General features: G+C 44.0%; 1 protein-coding gene across 4 annotated transcripts in view; it reads left to right on the top strand.

Moving 5' to 3' along the window:
• Positions 1-7,299: 7,299 nt before the first annotated feature.
• Positions 7,300-27,183, top strand: part of PHF20 (PHD finger protein 20) — a 147,999-nt gene continuing 128,115 nt past the window's right edge. For all 4 annotated transcript variants that reach the window (XM_047771197.1, XM_047771196.1, XM_047771195.1 and 1 more), the window contains exon 1: positions 7,300-7,383. The gene's annotated coding sequence lies outside the window, so the exon portion shown is untranslated. The remainder of the gene's footprint in view (positions 7,384-27,183) is intronic.

The raw sequence follows: 27,183 nt of genomic DNA, 5'->3' as shown, positions 1-27,183 counted from the left end.
TTCTTCTGTTGCAACATGAGTATCTAGACACAGTCCTCAATGCTACTCAGAAAGATCTCCTTGTAAATCTATTCTAAGTTGTGTCTGATAAGCCCAAGCTCCCGATCCTTCCCACTCCCTCCCCCTCCCTCCAGGCAGCCACAAGTCTATTTTCCAAGTCCATGATTTTCTTTTCTGTGGAGATGTTCATTTGTGCTGGATATTAGATTCCAGTTATAAGTGATATCATATGGTATTTGTCTTTGTCTTTCTGGCTCATTTCACTCAGTATGAGATTCTCTAGCTCCATCCATGTTGCTGCAAATGGCATTATGTCATTCTTTTTTATGGCTGAGTAGTATTCCATTGTGTATATATACCACATCTTCCGAATCTAATCATCTGTTGATGGACATTTGGGATGTTTCCATGTCCTGGCTATTGTGAATAGTGCTGCAATGAACATGCGGGTGCATGTGTCTCTTTTAAGTAGAGTTTTGTCCGGATATATGCCCAAAAGTGGGATTGCAGGGTCATATGGAAGTTCTATGTATAGATTTCTAAGGTATCTCCAAACTGTTCTCCATAGTGGCTGTACCCATGCAGGTATTGAATGTCTCTGGTGCTAATGTACACGCTGATGTGCATGTAGGGTTTCCTTGTGGAGCGTGCTAATTTTATGGCTATCCATTTCTCTTTTTAAGTTTTATGGCTGCATATTCAGCATAAGGAAGTTCCTGGGAGAGCCATAGCTGAGATCCCAGCAACAGTGGGATCCTTTAACCATAGAACAGGGCTGGGGAATCAAACCTGGATAAAAGTGACCCAGCTGGTGTAGTCAGATTTTTAACCTACTGTGCCACAGTGGGAACTCCAAGCTGTTGAGTGATAGAACCACAGTTCCTTTCTTTTTTTTTTTTCTTTTTTTTTTCTTTTCTTTTTTTCCCTTTTTTTCTGGCTGTACCGGCAGTATATGGAAGTTCCTGGGCTAGGGATCAAATCCAAGTCGCAGTTTCAAACCATGCCATAGCTGTGGTAACGCCAGATCCTCAACCCACTGCACCATAGCAGGACCTCTACACAGTTTTTTATTTTTCTTTTCTTTTTTTTTGCTTTTTAGGGCTGCACCGGAAGCATATGGAGGTCCCAGGCTAGGGGCTGAATCAGAGCTTCAGATGCTGGCCTACATCAAAGGCACAGCTACATAGTATCTAAGCTGTGTCTGTGACCTGCACCACAGCTCACGGCAACGCTCGATCCTTAACCCACTGAGCAAGGCCAGGGATTGAACCTGTGTCTTCATGGATGCTAGTCAGATTTGTTAACTGCTGAGCCATGACAGGAACTCCTCTTTTTTTTTTTTTTAGGGCTGCACCCTCAGCATATGGAGATTCCCAGGCTAATGATTGAATTGGAATTGCAGTCGCTGGCCTATGCCACAGTTAACGGCAAAGCCGGATCCTTAACACGCTGAGCCAGTTCAGGGATTGAAACCTTTGTCCTCATGGATGCTAGTTGGGTTTGTTAACCACTGAGCCAAGATAGAACTCCTCTACACAGTTCTGTAATGGCTGGAGAGAGTCTAGTCTCTGGAGTCAAGGCTCTTGTATGTTCATTCTTTCACTCATTCACTCTACCTCAACTTTTAATGGAATGCCTATTTCAATGAAGAAAGCTTTCAACCTAAGAAAGAATTTGGAGGTTAAGACCAGCTACTAGTTGGAGTTCCCTTCGTGGCATGGCAGAAACAAATCTGACTAGGAACCATGAGGTTGTGATTTTGATCCTTGGCCTCACTCAGTGGGTTAAGGATCTGGCGTTACTGTGAGCTGTGGTGTAGGTTGCAGGCATGGCTTGGATCTGGCATTGCTGTGGCTGTGGCATTGGCCACCAGCTGGAGCTCTAATTGTACCCCTAGCTTGCGAACCTCCATATGCCATGAGTGTGGCCCTGAAAAGCCAAAAAAAAAAAAAAAAAAAAAGCCAATTACTAGTGAAACACTGGAAAGACTTTAAGGCAGAATCGTAGATGTTGTTAAAGAGGAAGTGGTGAGACCTGGACTTTAGACCAGAACTTTGCAAACTAGAGTTTTGTGACTAGGAGCCAGTGACTGCTCAGTTCAGAAGCTACTAAACCAGGTTTCTGCAGGTTTTTAATCAGGAAAAGCTTAAGTTCCAAGGTATTTTATTCATATTTGTATCAAGTTATTTTTGCCTGGCTAGCATCAGTCCTCCTCTCTCTTTTCATTTGGGGGGATATCCTTAAGGGCAAATCTCTCCTCTCTTCCCTTGGCAGCCTGGACTAATCCATGTGATCTGAGATTGACCAATCAACATCAGCTCCTGGCCAAGACTTTGCCTCTTGAGTGAGTGAGTCAGACAAAGAGATGTTAGGATTGAATCCCAGTTGTGGTGTGTGGTGCTGCTGGCAGCAGAAGCTCTGCTTCTTGCTTCTTACTGGAGCTGTGCTGTGCCGCTTGTTTTCTAAGTCTGCCCTCTTGTCCATGCAATGTATTTCCCTCCTAATGTATTTCTCTTTTGCTTGTGCTTGCAACAGTGTCAGTGTTTGTACTTGCAACAGACAAAAAGAATTTTAATTTACAAATTGTGAAGATTTCTTTTACTAGGATGTAAACTCCTTAGGGACAGGGCCTAAATCTCATTCTCTTCTGTGTCTTTGATACCCAGCTCAAGCTCGACTCAATAGGTGCAGGTTGAATAATACAAGAAACATGTTACATTTGTTTTATGAGGCTGCGGATTCTAGGCATTGCTGAGGTTGTAGGCAAAAATTCTCTATAGGCTACAACGGCCACAAAAATCTGAGCAATTTCATGTTAATAAACAAACCCAGAGGATCCTGAGTCCTTTCTTTCTGTATCTGAGTGCTTAGCTCGGTTTACACAGGTAGTTTTGGTCCTCAAATTCTAGAAGTTGTTTGTTTTTTAAAATACAGAGCACTTCACTAATTTGCATGCTATGCTTGGACAGGAGTCATACTAGCCTTCTCTGTATAGCAACAATATTTGTATATGTGTTGTCAAAGGGTGTATGGCTGAACCTTTTGTCTCTGATTTCCCAGAGCTTCTCCCTAAGTACTGCCCTCTGCCTTGACTACCTCAGCCCAGGAAATACCCTCTTCAGTCTCTAGCCCAGATTTGAAAAGACCACTCCTACTGAGTCACATCGTTAAAGAAGAATCTATTCATTATTTTCAATTATCTTTTTTTTTCTTTCTTTTTTTTTAGGGCCACACCTGTGGCATACAAAGGGTCAAACTGGACCTGCAATGCTGGTCTATACCTCAGCCACAGCAAAGTGGGATCCCAGATGCATCTGCAACCTACATCACAGCTCACAGCAACACTGGATCCTTAACCCACTAAGTGAGACCAGGGATTGGACCCATGTCCTCATGGATACTAGTCGGGTTTGTTACCACTAAGCCACAACAAGAACTCCTCAATTATAATTTTTTCCCCCAAATATTCTCTTTCCTTTCATTCCTTCCAAAGATACACAGTGAACATCTATTTCTCAGGTTCTGATAATTCAGTACATACATGATTATCCCTAACTGTAATTAGGGAAAGAGACAAAACCAAGAGAACAAAGAAATTAAATAATTACAAACTGTATAAAGTGCTCTGCTGAAAATGAAGAGTGGTAAGGTAGAGAACAATTGCCATGTGGGAGGCATGAGATCGAGGTGGGGGCACTTCTAGATAATGTAATCAAAGAGGACCTCAACCACACTTAGAATGAACTTATCTTCAACAAAGGAGGTAAGAATATAAAATGGGAAAAAGACAGTCTCTTCAGGAAGTGGTGCTGGTAAAGTTGGACAGACGTATGTAAAGTCAGAACACACCCTCACACCATGTACAAAAATAAATTCAAAATGAATAGCTTAAAGATTTAAATATAAGACAAGACATCATAAAATTCTCAGAAGAGATCATAAGGAAAACATTCTCTGACATAAATCATACCAGTGTTTCTTAGGTCAGTCTTCCAAGGTAACAAAAATAAAAACAAAAATAAGGGAGTTCCCATCGTGGTGCAGTGGTGAATGAATCCGACTAGGAACCATGAGGTTGTGGGTTCGATCCCTGGCCTTGCTCAGTGGGTTAAGGATCTGGCATTGCCGTGAGTTGTGGTGTAGGTCGCAGATGCGGCTTGGATCCCGCGTTGCTATGTTGCTATGGCTCCGGCGTAGGCCAGTGGCTACAGCTTCGATTCGACCCCTAGCCTGGGAACCTCCATGTGCCATGGGAAAGGCCCAAGAAATGGCAGAGACTAAATAAATAAATAAATAAATAAATAAAATAATAAAAAACAAAAAACAAAAATAAGGAAATAGGATCTAATCAAACTTACAAGTTTTTGTTAAAAAAAAAATGAAGACAATCTGTGGAATGGGAGAAAATATTTGCAAATGATGCGACCAAAGGCTTCATTTCTAAAATACACAAATAGCTCATTCAACTCAACAACAACAAAAGAATCCAATCAAAAAATGGGCGGAACACCTAAAGAGACATTTCTCTAAAGAAGATAGAAGAGAGTTCCCTGGTAGCCTGGTGGGTTAAGGATTCAGTGTTTTCACTTCTGTGACTTGGGTTCAATCCCTGGCCTGGGCATTTCTGCATGCCATGGACTAGGCAAAATAAAAAAAAAAAAAAAGAAAAAAAGAAAAGAGAGAGAGAAACAGATGGCCAATAGGCACATGGAAATGTGTTCATCATTGCTAGTTATTAGAGAAATGTAAATCAAAATTACAATGAGGTACCACCTCACATGGGTCATAATGGCCATCATAAATAAATCTTCAGATAACAAATGCGGGAGAAGGCGTGGAGAAAAGGTAACCCTCCTACACTGTTGGTGAGAATGTTAGCTGGTGCAGCCAATATGGAAAACATCATGGAGGTTCCTCAGAAAACTAAAAATCAAACTAACATATGATTCAGCAGTCCCATTCCTGGGCACATATCTAGAAAAAAACCATTATTTGAAAATATACATGCACCGCTATGTTCATAGCAGCACTATTCACAATAGCCAAGACATGGAAACAACCTATGTGCATCAACAGATGAATGGATAAAGATGTGGTACATATATACAATGGAATACTACTCAGCCATAAAAAAGCCACTGAAATAGGAGTTCCCATCGTGGCACAGCAGAAACGAATCTGACTAGGAACCATGAGGTTTCAGATTCGATTCCTGGCCTTGCTTAGTGGGTCAAGGATCCGGTGTTGCTGTGGCTGTGGCATAGGCCAGTGACTGCAGCTCCAATTGGACCCCTATACTGGGAACCTCCATATGCCACGGGTGCAGCCCTAAAAAGATAAAAAAAAAAAGAGAGAGAGAATGAAATAATGCCATTTACAGCAACATGGATGGACCTAGAGATTATCATACTAAGTGAAGTAAGTAGAAAAGAGAAGGACAAATATTATATGATATTGCCGAAATGTGGAATCTAAAATATGACATAGGAGTTCCCGTTGCAGTGCAGCTGAAATGAATCCGACTAGTATCCATCAGGATGTGGGTTTGATCCCTAGCTTTGCTCAGTGGGTCAGGGATCCGGTGTTGCCATGAGCTGCAGTATAGGTTGCAGACACAGCTTGGATCCCCTGTTGCTGTGGCTGTGGTGTAGGCTGGCAGCTGCAGCTGATTTGACCCCTAGCCTGGGAACTTCCATATGCCGTGGGTGTGGCCCTAAGAAGCAAAAAAAAAAAAAAAAAAAAAAAAAAGAACTTATCTACAAAAAAGAAAGCCTCACAGACATAGAGAACAGATGGTAGTTGCCAAGAGAGAGGGATGGCAGGGGAGTCTGGGGTTAGCAGATGCATTATTATGTATAGAATGGATAAACAACAAAGTCCTATTGTATAGCACAGGGACCTATATTCAATATCCTATGGTAAACAATATGGGAAAGAATATAAAAGAAGGTATAGGAGAATGTATGGGAGGTGGTGCAGCTGGTTAAGGATCCGCATTGCTGCAGCTGTGGCACAGGTTGCAACTGTGGTAGAGGTTAGATCCCTGGCTGGGAACCCCCACATGCCAGTGGTTTTGGTAAAAAAAAAAAGTATATATGCATATCACTGAGTCACTTTGCTGTACAGTGGAAATTAATACAATATTGTAAATCAACTACTCTTTAATTAATACATTTTAAAAAAGAAAAAAGAAAATGTGAATTAAAACCATAATGTGCTACCACTTCACACTCACTAGGTGGTTATAACAATAGAAAAACAGAAAAAAAAAAAAAGACCTCACTGAGAAGATGACAAACAGATCTTTAAAGAGTCAGATTTGCCAAAAGCAACAGCCTCGTCAATGGCCTAGCACCTGGAAAGAGAATGGAACCAAAAAAATGGACAGCAGGTCATTGTGGCCAAAGGGTTAGCAGGGAGGAGTATTTGAAGGAGAGATTGGTTGTTTTAAGCAGGGGGAGTGACATGATTACATTTACATTTTAAGAAGTGCAATCTAGCGACCCAGTTTTTCCAATATAAAATAAAGTCGTTGTTGCCTTTTTTAAAAAAACAAATGTTTAGCATTTCTCTTTGGAACTTCCCAAGTCTCATTGGGAAAGCATCTCAGACCCTTCTGAGGCTTCCTCCTTAATCCTTTGAGGCAGAATACAGCTCGTCTCGACACCAGCTATTGGAATCCTTTCCAAGAAGTTAATGAGGTAAAGTGGAGGAGAGATGTGGGCAAAAACCCTGAGGCAGGAACGAACCTGGCTTGTTTGGGGACCTGAAGGATGCTAAGATCTGAATGTGTGAGAATGGGAGAGAGGCACATTAGGCACAGACTCTGAAAAGCCTGATAGAATACAATGATGATTTAGATCTTAATCTGAAGAACAGTGAGTAATGAGTTTTGAGCAGGGGATGGCTGTGACTATAGCTGCGTTTTGAAAAGCTCCAGCTGTCTGAGTGTGAAGAATGGATTGGAAGGGGTAAGAGTAAGGAGATGGAGAAGATAATAACCACCATCCAGAAGAGGGTTTAAGGTGGACTAGAGTGGAATGTTGGCAGCGGGATGGAGAAAAGTAGGAGGCTTCGAGATGCATTTAGGAGGCAAAATTAACAGGCGAACCAGGACTTCGTGCTTCGGATCCGGGTGCAGTCCAGTTCCCGCGCGTCAGGGCCGTGGGTGTGACCCGTCAGGGCCGTCGCCACGGTGATAGGGGCGGGGCGGGGCCAAGGGCGGGGCAGTTGAGGCGCTGCGTCACTCGGTGGTGGCGATGGTGCGTGTGTGTGGGGGGCGGGGGATACGCTGGGCGCGTCCCGGGGGTCACGTGGTGCGCAGCACGCAGAGCCCTTCTGTCGGTTGGTCCTGGAGCGGCGCAGCCGGAGCCGGGCTGTGAGGTGAGCTCGCGGCGAGGCGCGGCGAGGCGAAGCCGGCTTGCTGGGGCCGGGTCGGGTCGGGCCCGCGCCGCGCGCGCGCGTGCGCGCGCCGTGCGGGCAGGGACGGTGACGGACGCCACCGCTGCTCCGGTCCCCTGCCCGGCCCCGCTCCCCGCCTGGCCCCGCTTGCCCAGCCTGGAGGGAGGCCCGGGGACCGCTGTCGAGAGCGTGGCGGGCGTGCGAGCGGCACCCAATCCCCAGGGCTGCCCGCGAGAGTGACAGTGGCTGCGACCAATCAGCGCCGCCCGAGGGGGCTGAGCCGCGGGGTGCGGGCCCCGGGCGCGGAGCGGGCCGTGTTGGGGGTGGGGGGTGATCGCTAGGGCTGGATCCTCAGCTCTGTGGCCCCCGGAGGGCTCCACCACCAACCCCTGCTGTTTCCTTGTGCTTCGGGAACGCGTTTTCTTTTATTGACTCTTTTATCGTATTCTGGGGAGCACACCCCTTCTCCAAGCCCTCGACTATGGGAGTGTCCCCTTTCTCTATAGTTTTGCAAAATGTGGTCGGTGCATCCCCTTTCTTAAGCTCTAGCCATGGAGTTTTATCTTAATTTATAGACCCTCCTCAACTGAGGATGTACCTCCTGACCCACGACCCCCCAGTCTGGGAGGGCACTCCCATTTCGAGCCTCCAGTTGAATAAGCATTTCCTTTCAAATTTGGGGGTTCATCCCATTAGCGAGTCTAAAATCTGGAGCCCGGGAACCAGAGTTTTGGGAGTACTTATGTTCCCAGAAATCCAAGGAAGAATCTCCTTTCTAGGCCCAAAATCTGGTAACGTGCTTTCCAGAATTTCTTCATTGTAGGGGCTGCTTCCTCTCCCTAACCCTTCAAATCTGGGCGTGCACTTCATTACCAGTTTGGGGATACATATTTGTATTTGTACAAGGGAGTTCAGTGTTTTTTTTTTTTTTTTTTCAGTCACTCTCTTCTTGGAGTTGCATCCTTTTTCATGAGTCCTCCAAATCAGACCACCTTATTTCCTGGGGGAGACTTACTTTCTTATGTTAAAGTGTGCTTGGTTCTAGTGCCCCCCAAATGTACAGCATGCACTCCTTCGGTTATACAGGATGTAGGCACCTTTCTGATGCTTCTTATATCCAGAGGGCACACCTTTTTTCTGAGTCCTCTCATTTCCAGGGGATGGTTTGTGGTTCTTAAGCTTTTCTGCCATCCAAGATATTTTCTGTCCTCAGTTTTCTTCCCTCTTTGGAACCACGTTTCCCTTTAGGTGGTCTCTCTGGTCAGTGCACCTATTTCCTCTTCCTTCCTTTGGTGAATGTATATGTTTTTTCAGCACTACACTTTCTATGCTTCTGTGGCCTTTTTTTCTGAACACACTTCCTATGTTCCTACCTCTAAAATTCCCCGCCCCCTAGGGTAGGAACACCCCCCCCCCCCCCCCCCCCCCCCGCACATTTTCTTTCTTGTGTCTTCTCTATCTTTTATCTTTCTGCTAACAGGAACTCTTTTCTTTTGGCTTGCCCTATCCCTGGGGCATTTTTTTTCTGGTTTCTTTCTTCCTTTGGAAACTGTTCTGCTTGCTGGTAGCTCTACAGATTTTCCCCTTTCTTCCCCTTGCTCTGGAAGTGGCCTCAAGTCCAGGACTACCTGACTCCCCAGGGCTGGATTTAAACAGAAAGGAATTCCCTTGCATTTCTCTGATTATTCACAGGGTTCTTAATCTTCCTGGTGGTTTGCTTCCTATAAGAGTCTGATTAGATGGGCACTATTTTCTCCTTTGCTTCATTTCCCTTCATTGGGGAAAAAAAACAAAAGGAAAAAAACCCTCAAGAGATTCTTTAGTCTTGCTTTCAGCTCATAAAGGTCTTCCCTACATTGGGTTCCTTCCTTTCTTTTATCAGGAGAAGAGGTCATTTGGAGGAATTTCCTGGTCACTCTTTTTTTTTCTTGTTCCTGGGGTACAGGTGGGGGGCATGAATATTTATCTCTCCTTGTAATCCTCTCACTTATCTGCCTAGCCTTTCTCCTAACCCCCACCTTAAAATCTGCAAATGTCTGAGACTCCTTTTCTCTTAAAAGCCTCTCACTAGGTTCTTTTCTTTTGTGTTTCCCTCTGTCTTTCCAGATTTTACTCAGGGCTTCTCAGCCAGAACCCTAACCAGATTAATTTCTCCGCAGCTGGAATCTCAAGTGCTTATGGGATAATGACACCTCTGACCTTTCTCCTTTTTGGGAAGTACTTGAGTGTGCAGCTGTATGAGGCCTCAGTGGGGGAGAGAGTTTGAGGCTGAGAAGCTACCCTGGCAGGATAAGTCAGGAAAATATTGCATTTTCAGGACCATGTCCTTCTGAATCTCATTTGAGGATTGGATGTTTGCCAAGCACCTGCTTCTTAGGGATGCTGGGAGATTTAATGATACTCCCAGGAACCTGTAGGAATTATTGAGGCTTGTGGAGAAGTGCTCTGAACTCAGTGTTGGAACTTGAATAAAATTAATCGTTGTATTTTCAAAACAACGAAGTTGATTTATATTTCATGTGTGTGAAAACCCTAGATCTGTGATACTTCAGGAAGTGAAAATAGATCCCACATTTAGATCATATGGTCACCAGTAAGTACAAATTCATTAAAAAAAGTTGGAGGTCTGGGCAGTACCTAATAAAATATGGTTTACAGAAAGCAAACAGGTACTTTGTCTCTTATTTGCCTATTTGGTATTCTATCTGTGTTCTGCTATATATAGTCCCACCCTTAAAGTGTTCTGCACCAGTGCTTCTCAAACTTGAATTTGAAGTCTTGGTAAAATGTGATTCTAATCCAGTAGGTTTAGGATGGGACCTAAATATCTGATTTTTAAAAAATTTCCAAGGTGTTAGGTTCTAGGCATAAAGCCAAAGATTTCTCTGTGAAAATAAGAAGGTGGTGGTTAGCGTTATGCTGGGGCATTATTTTCCATTTTCTCTTGACACACATCCCTTAAAGTTTGTATAAGGCCACAGTCTCTTTTGGAGGATTACTCTAGCATTTATGGTTATTCTAGCATTTAGCTTTTAAAATCATTGCTAGAACTTCTCCAGGAGTTTGATTTCTATGTGTTTTGCTCTGGTTCTTCACCTGTCATCTTACTATGGGTAGTGAGTCTGAGATACCCCAAGTCAGCAGGGTCACAGGTGTTAGAATTTCTGAGGAGTCTTTGATTTTGATTTTCTAGGTTCTGGGAATGGTCTGGGAAAGGTAGGTGCCTGGACCTCAAATGGAAGCTACTGACTTGTCTTTCTCTATGGGAGCTTCACAAAGGCGAATGGTAGTGGTATTTTATTTTATTTTTTTTTTAATGGGAATCATGGCTTATGATACTCTCCTTTTGTGTCTACATCAATTTCTAAGTCTTAGTTACTTTCTAAGTATCTTAGGGCATCTGTACCGATTTCCCTGGCTATCGTTTGTCATGGCCTTTCCCCAGATGATCCTATTCTGGGCCCTAATCAGGACAAACCTGAATGACTAGACTATTTTGTGTCCTGATCCTCTCCCCTCCCCCTCATCCCTCAGATGAATGTCAGATAGATCCTCTTCAGTAACGGATTTGATCTGAATTTGGCTCTAGTCCTAGCTCTTCCACTCACTGTGAGACCTCAGGCAAGTCACTTAATGCTATTGGGCCTCATTCTCTCCATTTATAAAATGAGGGCCTGATTATCTCTGAAGTCTGCCCTGCACTGAGCCCTTGTCCATACCTTGCTTAGAAATCCAGCGTCTGTGAAGCTTGTTGTAGCAGATCTGATTTCCTTCTCGTGCTCCGTTAGGCATGCTGCCAGTCATTTCCATGTCCAAGTCACTTCTGCCACTACCTCTTTTCTAGCTGAGGCAGCCAACTTGTCCTCACACCCAACTTCAACAGTCTTCTGCCCCTGTGTTCTCTGCTATTTCCATGCTTTATTTCATTCAAAGCTGTCTCAAAGATGTCTTCCTTGAATTCTCCAGTCAGTGTTAGCTACTTCTCCAAATCACTTGGAGTCTGTAGTTTACATTCAACTATGTTTATTCATAAGTCCTCTTATATGGTCTGTATTAAAAAATATTTCCTCCCTTCTCCCTACCCCCCCTTTCTTTTCTGCTTTGAATTTGGAGAGAGTAGGTAGAACGAAATTTAAAAATGAAGCAGGTAAACAAAAAACAGGAGTTCCCGCTGTGGCCCAACAGGATTTGCGGTATTCTATTCCTGGCCCGGAACAGTGGGTTCTGGATCTGGTGGTGCCTCAGCTAGGTTGCAGCTGCGGCTCAGATCTGATCCCTGGTCCTGTAACTCCATATGCTGCAGGGCAGCCAAAAAAGAAAAAAAAAAAAAATGAGATAGGTAGTTTGCCTTTGGCTGGAGTTTGGGGAAATTAAGATGTGATGCTTTTAGCCCTCTTCTCTCAAGATCTCCCCTGTCTGTGGGGAATCAGCTAGCCAGTACTTCTTGGGTTCTAAAGGTGCTTAAATACCCTATCTGAAATTTTGAAGTATATGTTAAGTTCAGACTTCATTTACAAATTACTGGGAGTTCCCTGGTGGCCCAGGGAGTTAATGATCCTAGGTTGTCACTGCTGTGGCTCAGGTTGCTATTGTAATGTGATCCCTGGCCCAGGAACTTCCATGTGCCATGGGTGCGCGCCCCCCCCCCAAAAAAAAACTCTTTAAAAAAATAAATTTCAGAAGTTTCCATTGTGGCTCATTGGGTTAAGAACCCGACTATTGGAGTTCCTGTCTTTGCTCAGTGGAAACAAATCTGACTAGTATCCATGAGGATGCAGGTTCGATCCCTGGCCTTGTTCAGTGGGTTAAGTATCCGGCATTTTTTTTTTTTCTTCTTTTTTTAGGGCCACTCCCACAGCATATGGAGGTTCCCAGGCTGGGGTCTAATGGGAGCTGCAGCCACCAGCCTACGCCAGAGCCACAGCAATGCCAGATCTGAGCTGTGTCTGTGACCTACACCTCAGCTCACGGCAACGCCGGATCCTTAACCCACTGAGCGAGGCCAGGGATTGAACCCATAGCCTCGTGGTTCCCAGTCGGATTTGTTTCTGCTGTGCCATGACAGGAACTCCAAGTATCCAGCATTGTTGTGAGCTGTGGTGTAGGTCGATCTGGCGTTGCTGTGGCTATGGTGTAGGCCAATGGCTATAGCTCCGATTCTACCCTTAGCCTAGGAATCCCCATATGCCACAGGCACAGCCCTAAAAAGACAACAGCAAAAAAAGAACCTGACTGTTATCCATGAGGATTTGGGTTTGATCCCTTATCTTGCTCAGTGGGTTGAGGATCTGGTGTTGCATCAAGCTTCATGTCATTTGGATCTGGCATTGCTGTGGTATGGGCCAGCAGCTGCAGCTCCAGTTTGACCCCATGTGCTGCAGGTGAGGGCCTGAAAAAGAAAAAAAAATTTCAGATAACTTTATCAGCGAATAAAGCTGACAATTTGTGTTTGCCTTTTCTGGCTATACCAGGGATGGAATCCGAGCTACAGCTGTGACCTCTGCTGCAGCTGCGGCAGTGCTGGATCCTTAACACACTGTGCCACATGGGAACTCCAAAGATGACAATTCTTTGAGAACACCTGATTATTCTCAAAGTCAGTTGCTGATGTTGCCTGGAAATCAGGGATCAAAGGTGTATATAGCCTTCTAATCCCCCTTCCTCATCTTTTTTAGGAACTAATAGGGGAGAAGTTTACGTTTTTCTTGATAAGTATTCTTTAAACCAAAATGTGTGCTTAGTCGAGACCTTCTTGGTTAGATTGTAAGCTTGGAGAAAGAGAGGGTGCTGTCCCTGTGTTATTCGTCTCAGCAACTACCCTTTATAAGTTGTTGATTAACCTTGGGGTAACCTATTCAAAATTGAAATCCTTGATTTGTGATGGTCCTGTGACAACTTTGCTAGATCCTGGGCTAGGTATCCAGCTGTCCTTTGCTTTCTTTTTATTATTATGTAAAGTATAGTTGATTTACAATGTTTCATCAAGTTCTGTTGTACAACAAAGTGACCCAATCACACAGATTTCCCTGTGCTGTATGTATAGCAGGATCCCTTTGCCCATCCATTTCAAATATAACAGTCTGCGTCCAGAAAACCCCCAAAATGCCCATACATCCCACTCCCTCCCCTTTCCCCCTTGGGAACCTCAAGTCTGCCCTTCTTGGTCATGATCTATTTCCATTTTGTGTTTGTTATTTTTGGATAGGATCATCTGCTCCATATTTTATTTTACTTTTTAAATTAATTAATTAATTAATTAATTGTCTTTTTGCCATTTCTAGGGCCGCTCCCGCGGCATATGGAGGTTCCCAGGCTAGGGGTCGAATCAGAGCTGTAGCTTCCGGCCTACGCCAGAGCCACAGCAACACGGGATCCGAGCCGCATCTGCAACCTACACCACAGCTCACGGCAACGCCGGATCGTTAACCCACTGAGCAAGGGCAGGGACCGAACCCGCAACCTCATGGTTCCTAGTCGGATTCGTTAACCACCGCGCCACAATGGGAACTCCTATTTTATTAATTTTTAAAATTTATTTATTTATTTATTGATTTTTAGGGCCGCACCATGGCATATGGATGTTCCCAGGCTAGGGGTCTAATTGGAGCTATAGCTGCAGGCCTACACTACAGCTCATGGCAATGCCAGATCCTTGACCCACTGAGTGAGGCCAGGGATCGAACCCGCAAACTCATGGTTTCTAGTCGGATTTGTTTCCACTGTGCCATGATGCGAACTCCTGTTTCATATTTTAGATTCCATAAATAAGTGATATCATATGGTATTTGCCTTTTTCTTTCTGGCTTACTTCACTTAGTATGAGAGTCTCTAGATACATCCATGTTGTTGTAAATGGCATTAGTTTGTCTTTTTTATGGCTGAGTAGTATTCCATTGTATATAGTACCACACCACATCTTCTTAATGTCATTTGCCTTCTTTGGCCAAATAATGGAAGTGACGAGCTTAAAGAAATCCTGTAAAATTTTAGGAGCTAGGGTATGAGTCACCAAACATAAGTAGGGCAGTTGTATGAAAGGGAATTGGTGCCTGAAGCAGTGGACTTAGGGGAAGAGGGAGGAGGAGGGGCCTGGGGAAGCATTTTAAATGATAGTTTTATTTGATTTGTTAAGAATTGATTCCTTGTCCCCTTGTCAAGAACATAATCCTAGGAGTTTTAAAGGCGTCTTAGATAAGTCTTTGGATTCTCTTGGTCCTAGTTGAGGCCTGATTCTTGTGTGGAAAAGAGGTCTCATTGTTGTGTGGAAAAGGTGCATACATAGGTGGATTGACATGCTTTCCTTGCTCCTGCAGATGCTGGGATTTCTAGATTGTGGAAACCAGGCCTGGAAATGTGGGCATTTTAGTTAGCATTTTTTGGAGCACTCTGTTGAATCTTACTGAATCCTTTTTTTTGGGGGTGGCTGCCCCTTGGCATATGGAGCTCCTGGGCCAAGGATCAGACCTGAGCCGCAGCCTTGACCTTTGCCGCATCTGTCACAACACCAGATCCTTAACTCACTGTGCGTGGTCAGGGATCGAACTTGAGTCCCAGAGCTCCCAAGACACCACAATCACAATGTGCCACAGTGGGAGCTCTGGATATTAGTGAATCTTTACAGTTTTCCTGTTATCCTTATCTAATAGACAAGAAAACTGAGGTTAAGGAATTTATTTGTCCAAGGTCGTTTAGCCTAATGATTCAGGTTTCTTTGCCTGTAAGCCTGGTACTCTACATCCTCATCTTTACAGCTGCCTTACCTTTCTCCCTCAAGGTTTGAATAAGTCACATCAGTCACTTCACTAAACAGGTGGTGGCCTGGAACCCAGGACTGAATCACTGATGAGAGAAGAGATGGCCTTGCCACCTCATCCCATATTCTCATCCTGACCATGTAAACATCCCTTAACTATGAAAGCCAGCCTCTCCCAGCCCAGGCTGCCTTTTTCCGCTTCTTGAGGCTCTTGGGCATGGCAAGTTTGGGCTGCTTGACTGTGCCTTGGTCTCATGGAGTGTGAGTGCCTGTAGGAAGTTGGTCAAGCTGTGACCTATATGAAAATTAGAGATCTGCAATTCGGAAAGGCAAGATATTAAAGAGGTCACCTTTCATGTGCAGGCTGCATGGTATATAGTGGTAAAGGACCAGGATTTGGAGACAGAATGCTGGAGTTTTGATTTCCAGTATCTGCCACTCTCTTGGGGCCCTATGTAACTTAGTTATGGGGCTCAAACCTCTTGGGACCCTCCCTGTGGCACAGACATTGGACACACACTTCCAGCATGGCAAGTTCCTAATCTACCTGGACTTCTCTTTTCTCTCTCACATCCGTCATTGTAAGTATCAGTAAATATTACCCTTTCTCTGGAGTTCCTGTTGTGGCGCAGTGGTTAACGAATCCGACTAGGAACCATGAGGTTGTGGGTTCGATCCCTGCCCTTGCTCAGTGGGTTAACCATCCGGCGTTGCCGTGAGCTGTGGTGTAGGTTGCAGACGCGGCTTGGATCCCGCGCTGCTGTGGCTCTGGCGTAGGCCGGAAGCTACAGCTCCGATTCGACCCCTAGCCTGGGAACCTCCATATGCTGTGGAAGCGGCCCAAGAAATGGCAAAAAGACAAAAAAAAGAAAAAAAAATATTACCCTTTCTCTTCATTTCTTAATCAGTAAGATAGGAATAAGAAAATCGAATTTATTAGGTCATTAAAGCTTGGTGAATTGTGAAGAGTTTGAGTATATGTTATTATTTTGTTTTATCCCTCTTACAAAATGTTTGTAAAATTCCCTCATGGATTTTTTTTTTTTTTTTGTCTCTTTGCCTTTTCTAGGGCCTCTCCCGAGGTACATGGAGGATCCCAGGCTAGGGGTCTAATCGGAGCTGTAGCCACTGGCCTACGCCAGAGCCACAGCAACGCAGGATCCGAGTCGTGTCGCGACCTACACCACAGCTCACGGCAACTCGGGATCCCTAACCCACTGATCAAGGCCAGCAATCGAACCGGCAACCTCATGGTTCCTAGTGGGATTTGTTAACCACTGCGCCACGACAGGAACTCCCTCATGGATCTTGTTAGTGTTTCATCCATAACTAAGTCAGTACTCTCTGTAAGAAAGACACTTAAACTTTTTTCTTATTTTCATGCATAGCAATTTAACAGTAATCCTTTAATATTGTTAGTGTTCAAATATGTCAAAGGGCTTTTTTTTTTGGCCACACCCGTGGCACATGGGAGTTTCTGGTCCAGGGATGGAATCTGAGCTGTAGCTGCAGTTTGTGCCACAGCTGTAGCAACGCCAGATCCTCAACCCACTGTGCCAAGCTAGGAATCAATTCCTTGCTGCCACAGAGACAGCACTGGATCCTTAACCTGCTGTGCCACAGTGGAAACTCCCAAAGGGCTTATTTTTATTTATTTATTTATTTAATTTACTTATTTATTTATTTTTTGTCTTTTTGCCATTTCTTGGGCGGCTTCCTCGGCCCATGGAGTTTCCCAGGCTAGGGGTCCAATCGGAGCTGCAGCCCCGCTGGCCTACGCCAGAGCCACAGCAACACGTGATCTGAGCCGAGTCTGCAGCCTACACCACAGCTCACGGCAACGCCGGATCATTAACCCACTGAGCAAGGGCAGGGACCGAACCCGCAACCTCATGGTTCCTAGTCGGATTCGCTAACCACTGCGCCACAACAGGACTTATTTTTAAAAGCAGTATAAGTACAGTGGGTTTTGGAGGAGGTCCTGCATCTTAAATCCCAGCTCTTCCTCCTAGCAAGGTGACCGGTGGGCAAATTATTTGCTTTGAGTCTCTTTACTCTCCTTTCTAAAATGGGAGAATACTTCTCACTTCTCTGCCTTGTTGGGAATGAGATTTGTCAAGGATTTAGCCTGTAGTGAAAACTCAGTAAATGTTTAAATGGTATTAATAATAAAGACCAGGAGTGAAAGTTCATACTTAAAGAATAAACTAATTGACTGTTAAATAATTTTGACTTATTTCTAAAACCTCATGCAGAGTGAAATGGTTGTCATTTAGGAAAATGTCTTTGGAGGTCCTGTGGGGTAATGACTCCATCTCCAAATTGTTTTCCTCTATAATATAGTGATATCTCTATTAAGGAATCCTGTAAGAACAGCTTAGTCAGGTGTGTTTAAAAAAAGACTCCCTTCCCTAAAAGAAACCCACACAAACCCACTCTAGAGCTGCCTGCCACCATTTATAGACTAGAGGCCTCCTGGTTATTGAAGAACAAGTAGAGCTTTTCTTAGGCTCCAGGGCAATAATGTGGTCTGTCTTCAGGGGCCTTGTTCCCTGTGCTTTGCCTTCCTCCCCCTGCTCCCAAGAAGTAATGGCATTCCTGCATTTACTTGTGGATAGCACTTTTCAAAGAGCCTCCGTTTGATTGTTTCATTGAATCCCTACATCCCCTAAGCGGGGTGATATTGGTCTCTTTCCTGTTTTTCTTCCAATTTTCACAATGAGGAAGCTGAGGTTAGCTCATTTAACAAGCATCTGACTGCCAAGGATGGGGTTCTCTTGTTAGATGCTGGGGGTGCCTGTTAAATGCCCAAGGAGGTAGCAGCTCAGAAACAGGCAGTTTCAATGTAGAATGCTGTGTTTTGGTCCAGACAGCAGGCAAGGCTGCCATAGAATAATGAACTGGACCCTGGCCTAGCAGCCAGTGAAGTGCTGATGGCTGAGCCCAGTCTGAAGAACCAGGCAGAGGGAGTAGCTTGTTTGAGCAAAGGTCTGGAGGTGGGAACTGCAAAGAGTGAGTGTGTAATAACCTTGAGAGCTTATTGTGCATCAGGCTCTTTGCTAAGTAATTTTTATCTTCACCACACCTGTGTGAAGCTATGAAGTAGGTGCTGGTCTTATTCCCATTTAATAGACGAGGAGCCTGAGGCTCGGAGAGGAAATGACTTATGCAGGATTATCTGGAAAATGGTGGAGCTAGTATCCAAACTCAGGCTTTCTTACTTCAGAGTTCTGTCTCAAAACCACTATGTGTTTCTACTTCTCTCTTGAGCTTGTCTGCTCCTCTCCTTTTAAGCTCTTGTCTTTAACAACCCCAGGCTTGGCTTGGTCATAATGGTAACTCGCTGACAGCCTTGATGCCACACTGAATTGTTTGAATTCCGTTCTGTAGGAGAACTACTGAGCTTTTTTTTTTTTTTTTTTTAAATGAGATATAATTGACATGTATCCTGAAGTGTTTTAAACAGAGAAGTCTTATGCTTTAGAAATATTACTGTAGGAGTTCCCATTGTGGCTCAGCAGTAATGAACCCGACTAGTATCCATGAGGATGCCGGTTTGATTCCTGGCCTCACTCAGTGGGTTAAGGATCTGGCATTGCTGTGAGCTGTAGTGTAGGTTGCAGACTCAGCTCTCATCCTGAGTTGTTGTGGCAGCTGGCAGCTTCAGCTCCGATTTGACCCCTAGCCTGGGAATTTCCATATGCAGCTGGCGCAGCCCTTAAAAAAAAAAAAAGAAAGAAAGAAAGAAGAAAATATTACTGTAGTAGCACTGACAAAAGTTAGCTACAGAGTTGTAGTTGACTACTTAGACTACCCAGGTTCAATTTCATGTTCCAATACTCCAATACTTAGTAGCTTTGTCATTTGGGCAGCTTACTTTCTGAACCTTCGTTTTTTCATCTATAAAACGTATATAATAATCCTCATTACAAACTTATGAGGTAGGTGCTAAATGAGATGATGTATATATATAAAGCCCTTAGTAAAGTGTCTGTCATAAATAGGTAATCAGAAGTCAAATTAGGAGTTCCCACTGTGGCACAGTGGGATCGGTGGTGTCTCTGGAGTGCTGGGACATAGGTTTGATCCCCACCTGGCACAGTGGATTAAGGATCTGGTGTTGCTGCAGCTGTGGCATAGGTCACAACTGTGGCTTGGATCTGATTCCTGGCCTGAGAACTCCATATGGCATGGGGTAGCCAAAAAAAGAGGGAAAAAAAAAGCCAGTCTCTTAAGATAGTTTTGATTTGTATCTGGGGAGGGTGTGGGTGGAGGTTTTGAGCTCCATTTTGAGCTGCTGCAGTAATCGGATTAGAGCTGATGGGGGCCCAGTTCAACTGGGCCGCAACTGGGCAATGGTAGAAATGTAGAAAGTAGGTGTGACAGAATGGTGACTGAGAGTGGGAGGCATGGGCAATGCTCATGTTTCTACTTGGCACATTGGCCAGTCTTGGGGCCTCACATTGTGATGGGGAGAAAAGGAGAAGGAACTGGTGAGGGTAAGATGATTAGCTCAGTGAGGTTGAGTAATGCGCCAAAGGTCATTTAACAAATGTATTCCTGAGCCAAGCCTGGGCACTAGGCCCTTTCCACTGTTTCTGGGAAGATCCACTGATTTAACCAATTCATTTTCAGTAATTTGGAACGAGTAAACTCAACCTGTATTTGCTCTCTGTCTGAGTTTTAATTGTGGAAGGAAAGCTTGGCCCTTGGAAAAAGCATTTCAAGTATCTGGGAAGAGGGTAAGGACTTTTTTTGGCCTATTTCTTTCATTCTTCCCGCCTTTCTTTTTTTCCTTCCTTACCATCTCAAGTAAAAGAGGCTAATTCGGCTCTTTTAGTGTGACCTGGGCAAGGGCCTGAAGGAATGATATGATTGGTTTTAGACCTTGTCTTCCTTCTGTGTTGAGGAAATGATAGTGGAGGGGCCCTTGCCCCTACTTGAACCACCTTGTCACTTCCCCAGGACTAAAGATGTGCTCTTTTATGTTCTTTCTATTGGATACTATTGGTTAATATTGCATAATGATAGTGACTTGTAATCCTTTGTGTCTGATGTCCTTTTTGCTGGTGTTGCTGTTATCACACAACCATTTTATCACCAATGCTGAATATTTAGTGTGAATATTTAGTGTGTACTTTGCTGAGCACTTAACATCCATTGACTCACTTATTCCAAACAACTCCAGGAGGTAGGGGTTATTAATCCCCTTTTATTGATGGGCAAACAGAAAGAGGCTGGGTGATTTTTCTCATTTTCACTTAGTGGACAAAGAGCGGAGCCAGGATTGGCTAGAAAGTCAGGTCCTATCCTTAAGTATTCCCTGGCCTTCCTCCAAGACAGAACTTTGGCAGAGTCCCCTTGGAAGCTTCCTCCTGTGAGACCTAGGGGTGTCTGGACCTGCTGATATTGTTTGTGCTTCTCTGGGCAGGCAGTGAGGGCTGTAGGGACATCTCCATCTCCTAGGCTTAGGGCTGTGTGGGTGAGGGCAGCGCATGCCTGCCTTAGGCGCCTTACCTCTGGGGCTTTCCCCTCACTCTTCCCCTAGATCTTCTCTTGCTTGTCTCCTGGTCATTCAGATCACTGCTCAGACTTTAGCTCCTCAGAGTTCTTTCTCTTTTCTCTTGGTCTTTTTTGTCTCTTTAGGGCTGCACCTATACCACAGCAATGCAGGATCTGAGCCACAGCTGTGACCTACACCACACCTCATGGCAATGCTGGATTTTTAACCTGCTGAGCGAGGCCAGGGATCAAACCTGCGTCCTCATGGATGCTAGTCGGGTTCTTTAACTGCTGAGCCATGGTGGGAACTCCCCTCAGAGTTCTTTCTAACAGCCTTATCTAAAGTGGTCCTCCCCATCATTGGCTTACATTGTTTTGTTGGGTTTTCTCCATAGAATTTGTCCTCCCAGAAATTGTCTTCTTTGTATATGTGTTTATCATTCCCCACTATAGAACAGGGCTGGGGTGTCTCATCCTTCTGGCACCTATCTCCAGCACCTGGCATGTAGTAGGCACTCAGCGAATATTTATTGAATGAAGGAGGCATAAAGATTTAAGCTTGTCTTTCACTTGAAGTGTCCTTCAGTTTGCAAGGGGGTTGCATTACCTTTAAAAGTCATCATCACCCTTTAATGGAGGTTTAGTGCAAGCCTGGTGTAAGCACTGTTAGGTTTCATAAAGCCTTTTCTGTAGTTTCTGGTGCTTGACAATCTTTCCAGAATTTATTTCCCCCTAATCCTGTCTAGAGCAGACTCATTAAAAGACCTTGTGAAATTCCTGCTATGGCGCAGCTGGATTGGCAGCGTCTCTGCAGTGCTAAGACGTAGGTTCAATCCCTGGCCCGGCACAGTGGGTTGAGGATCCAGCATTGTCACAACTGCAACTGTGGCTTGGATCTGATCCCTGGTCCAGAAACTCCATGTGCCTCGGGGTGGCCGGCAGAAAAGAAAAAAAAAAAATCTTGTTTCATGCCCACCTATCATTTTATTTATTTATTTAAAATTTTTTTTTGTTTTTTTAGGGCCGCACCCGAGGCACATGGAGGTTTCCCAGGCTAGGGGTCGAATCAGAGCTGTAGCTGCTGGCCTACACCACAGCCACAGCAATGCGGGATCTGAGGTGTGTTTGCAACCCACACCACACAGCTCATGGTAATGCTGGATCCTTAGAAAGGCCAGGGATCGAACCTGTGTCCTCATGGATGCTAGTCTGGTTTGTTAACTGCTGAGCCTGACAGGAACTTCCCACCTATCACTTTAATTCTTTATTACTTTAAGCCCACAGCCTCTTCTCTCAGAGCACAGTTGGGTTGCTGAGGGCAGGACCTCCATGTAGTACCATGGCTACAGTACTCTTAAATCTCTCCCCAAATAAAATCCAGAGTCCGTGTAAGTACAACATTAACTGTAAAAGTGTTATGAATTCAGAAAATTCTGCTATTTTTTGAGTGCTTACTTTGTACTAGATGTATAGGGGCTTTGGAAATCTTTTCTCATCTAATTCTTTCAGCACCCAAGATAGAGGCCATTAATTCTCATTTGGTGAGTTAAGGGGAATTCAAAGATGTAGCTTATAAGCAAACATGTGGTAGTGGTTAGGAATCTGGAGCCACAGAGCCTAGATTCAAATTCTGCCTCAGCTTCTTTTTGTATGGGTGTCCTAGGACAATTCCCCCCCCCCCCCCCCCCCCCGCCCCGCACGGCCCCTGCTTTTTTTCTCATTGTGGATATTAATAGTAGTATTTATCTCTGCAGTTGTAAGCATTACATGACTTAATATATACAGAGTTAGCTATTATTACTGTTATCAGTGTACCTTATGTAGGTCTTATTAGTTTATATAAGGGTAAGGTTAGTTCACATCTTCATCATTTTAGTAGCTGATTAACATTCTTTGTTTGATTTATTAGGCATCTGTTGAGCATCAGTCAGCAGTCATTCCTTTTCCTGATGGAGCTTATAATGTAGTCCTTCTATATTAGGTTTAAATATTCTTTTATTTTTAAACATGTAAATTATATCTAGTTTCCCCAGAATCGTATGTAGAAAATGTTTTTTCCCCCATTTTCACAAATGATTTATTTATTTATTTATTTATTTATTTAGTCTTTTTGCTCCCGCGGCATATGGAGTTTCCCAGGCTAGGGGTCTGATTGGAGCTGTAGCTGCCAGCCTACACCAGAGCCACAGCAACGCTGGATCCGAGCCGCGTCTGCGACCTACACCACAGTTCATGGCAATGCTGGATCGTTAACCCACTGAGCAAGGGCAGGGACCAAACCCGCAACCTCATGGTTCCTAGTCGGATTCGTTAACCACTGCGCCACGATGGGAACTCCGACAGCTTGTTTCTTGCTTCCAGGTTGAAGTATAAAAAGACGGCCATGGTCAGGGCCTCGGGCGGTGGTTGGTTCATTTGTTCCAGTATTCCTATAGCTGGGCCTGTCTTAAGTTTTGTCCCTTTTGAAAAATAAATATTTCTGCATATTATATAGGGGTGTCCTAATTCTGACATAACATTTGAAAAGGATCCAATTGCTTCATCTTCCTGTATTCAAAGTATGTTTATATTTCAGACATGAGTATAAGCAGAGCATTGGCTTTTTGTAGGGGAAAGAGGAAGGGCCTTTGAGAAGTGGTTTGTCTCCCTCTGGGAAAATCCTGTTACTTGTGATGAAAGTGATGTCTTCTACTTTGGAGGACCTTGAAAGCAGCCAGCCCTCTGCACCTCACTTTACCCTCTGGCCCTCAGTTTCCTTTCTGTGCCATGGGAACATCACATTTAGTTCTAACTACATCATTTGGTGGTTGTGTAGTTCCAAAAAAGTATGGTAAGAATGAAAGGATTTTTACAAATTTAAATAACATTTTTTAAAAAAATGAAGAAATATAGAGAAGTAATTCAAAATTAAAATCTTACCACTAGATAATCCCTGCTGACAATTAAAATAGTAATGAAGAAGTATATTCTTTTTTTTTTTTTTGTCTTTTCTAGGGCCGCTCCTGCGGCATATGAGGTTCCCAGGCTAGGGGTCTGGCCTACGCCAGAGCCACAGCAATGTGGGACCTGAACTGTGTCTGCAGCCTACACCACAGCTCATGGCAACGCTGGATTCTTAACCCACTGAGCAAGGGCAGGGATCGAACCTGCAGTCTCATGGTTTCTAGTCAGATTTGTTAACCATTGCTCCACGCCAGGAACTCCGAGGTATATTCTTAAGGTTAGAAAATTCTAACAATACTATTCCTCTCATTAAGGGAACTACTTAAGTAGTTTTTTTATTCCTTCCAAGAAACAATTTTATGCATTTACTATAATCCGTCTGTATTTGTATCTGTTGCTTTACATTAAAGGGACCATCACATGCCTCTACACTGTGACTTTTTTACTTGACAGTGTATCTTGTAGGTAGCTCTGTATCAGCATCCACAGATTGCCATCAGATGACTATAATTCATTTAACGAGGTCTCCTTTGATGGACATTTTAGTTGCAGAAATTGCAAGGCTACATTGTTCATCCTTACAGGTAGTTTGGGGAATTATCTGTAGGATGAGTTACTGGTAATGGGACTGCTGGGTTGCAGGTGTGTGCATTTTTTTAGGTGGTGCCAAGTTGCCTCTAGAAAAGCTTTTCTTTTTTTTTCTTTTTATTTATTTATTAATTATTATTATTATTATTATTATTTTGTCTTTTTGCTATTTCTTGGGCCGCTCCCGCAGCATATGGAGGTTCCCAGGCTAGGGGTCGAATCAGAGCTGTAGTCTCCGGCCTACGCCAGAGCCACAGCAACGCGGGATCCGAGCCGTGTCTGCAACCTACACCACAGCTCACGGCAACGTTGGATCGTTAACCCACTGAGCAAGGGCAGGGATCGAACCCGCAACCTCATGGTTCCTAGTCGGATTTGTTAACCACTGTGCCACGAGAGGAACTCCCCACATCTTCTTAATTCTTTCATCTGTTGGTAGACATTTAAGTTGTTTCCATGTCTTGGCTATTGTGAATAGTGCTGCAATGAACATATGGGTGTATGTGTCCTTTTCAAGGAAAGTTTTGTCTGGATATATGCTGGGTCATATGGTAGTTCTATATTTCATTTTCTGAGGTACCTCCATACTGTTTTCCATAGTGCTTGTACCAATTTACATTCTTACCAACAGTGTAGGAGGGTTCCCTTTTCTCCACACCCTCTCCAACATTTGTTATTTGTGGACTTATTAATGATGGCCATTCTGACTGGTGTGAGGTGATACCTATAAGTAGTTTTGATTTGCATTTCTCTAATCAGTGATGTCGAACATTTTTTCATGTGCTTGTTAGCCATCTGTATATCTTCTTTGGAGAAATGTCTATTCAGATCTTTACCCATTTTTCAACTGGGTTGTTGAGTTTTTTGCTGTTGATGAAGAATGGATGTTAAAAGCTCCAGAATCTTAACCGTCTTGCATCTTGAGAAAAACTTGTGTTTAAAACTAAATGTAAGGAGTTCTGGCCAACAAAAGGAATCTGACTAGTATCCATGAGGACGCAGATCCTTGGCCTTGCACAGTGAGTTAAGTATCTGGCGTTGCTGTGAGCTCTGGTATAGGTAGATGTGGCTTGGGTCCTGTGTTGCCCTGGCTGTGGTGTAGGCTGGCAGCTGCAGCTCCAGTTTGACCCCTAGCCTGGGAACTTCCACATGCCACAGGTGCAGCCCTAAAAACAAAAACAAAAACAAAAAACAAACTCTGCCACTCCAGAGGAGTGGAGGGAATATTGGGGATGGGACATGGAAGCGGCTGGATTAGATTAGTCCTTAGTCTTGTTTTGTGTGACTTCAGAGAGTGAAGCTTCAAATAAGTGGGTCAGAGTTAACAGTGAAACAGGTTTTAGTTCATGATAAGGAAGACCTTTGACAATTTAGTCTCAGGAAGAATTGGTTTTGGGAGTTTCTCTTGTGGTGCAGCGGAAATCTGACTAGTATCCATGAGGATGTTGGTTCGATACTTGGCCTTACTCAGTGGGTTGGGGATCTGGTGTTGTGTGCTATGGTATAGGTTGCAGACACGGCTTGGATCCTGCTTTGCTGTGGCTCTGGGATAGGCTACCCGCTGTAGCTCTGTTTCCACCCCTAGCCTGAGAACTTTCATATGCCATGAGTGCAGCCCTAAAACGCAAAAAAAAAAAGAAGAAGAGGAATTGGTTTTCTTGAGCCATGGGGAATAATTTGCTCATTTTCATTCATTGCCTTGTTCCCACATTCCTGTATTTTAATGGAAGGCCTCCTAGGGAAGTTGTGTGGTGAAAGGATTAATTCAGAAATCAAGCAGACATGGGCTCTTGTTCTGGGCCTTTTCCTTAGCACCTAAACTTTAATCAAATTACTTTAAACCTTGTTTTTTTGGCCATGGCATGCAGCAGGCTTGATGTGGGATCTCAGTTCCCAGGCCAAGGACTGAACCCGGGCTGCAGTGGTGAAAGCTCTGAGTCCTAACCACTAGACCATGGGGTACTCCCCCTTTACTTGTGATAATAGAATTGTTAATACATGGAATCTCTATAGTGCTTACTTTGTATCAGCCCTGTGCTCCTTAAAGGGATTATCTCATTTAGTCTTCAACACACTGCCTGGAGATAGGTACTTTTATCTTCCCCATTTTAGGGAGAGGGAACAAATTCAGAGGGTTAAGTAACTAACTCAGCTTCATTCAGCTAATAGGCGGGTGGGGCTGAGGATTAAAAGCATTTAATCCTGTTACATTAACTCTGTTATTTGATGTGTATGAAAGAAAGCTGTCCCCCTGCATGAAGTCTGACAAATACTAGATGCTTGGGGAATTGTCTGTGCTACTCTGCCTTTCTTCTTGTCAGGTATCACCTTTTCATATAATTTGAGAGGCCAAACTATTAATCCGAAATTACTTGGTATGTATGAAGTCGAAAAGATAATTTGAGGTCATATCTCAGGCAAGTCAAAGTGAAGACTGATTGGATTTACTTTTGTCAGAATTGATACCTTATTTTTTTGTAGAGTGTGAAGTAAAGCCAGTCAAAGCACTGACCCTTCCTTTTTAGGGTCCCTATGATCAGAACACTGGCTTAACATAACTTTTCAGGGAGTTCCCTAGTGGAGCAGCAGAAACAGAAGGAATCTGACTAGCACACATGACAGCACACATGATGCTGCTGGTTCGATTCCTAGCCTTGCTCAGTGGGTTGGGGATTTGGCATTGCCGTGAACTGTGGTGTAGGTAGTAGACATGGCTCGGATCTCGAATTGCTGTGGCTGTGTTGTAGGCCAGCAGCTGTAGCTTCAATTACACCACTAGCCTGGGAACTTACATATGCCACAGGTGTGGCCTTTATGAGAAAACAAAAACAAAAACAAAAAACCCCATAACTTTCAGTTTATTAGGTTTCAGCTTCCTTAATTACAACTGTCAACCATTCTGGTCTTAGCTTGATTTGCTTTGTGTGTTCCCCAGTATGAGCCCTTCAGATTGTGTTCCTTTCCATTACATGTTTTTTTTTCTTTTTTGGTTGCAC

The sequence above is a fragment of the Phacochoerus africanus genome, chromosome 3, assembly GCF_016906955.1.
Source record: "Phacochoerus africanus isolate WHEZ1 chromosome 3, ROS_Pafr_v1, whole genome shotgun sequence".
Classification (NCBI taxonomy): Eukaryota; Metazoa; Chordata; class Mammalia; order Artiodactyla; family Suidae; genus Phacochoerus; species Phacochoerus africanus.
The sequence above is the reverse complement of the archived record's forward strand: the minus strand, read 5'-3'. Positions and strand labels throughout refer to the sequence as shown.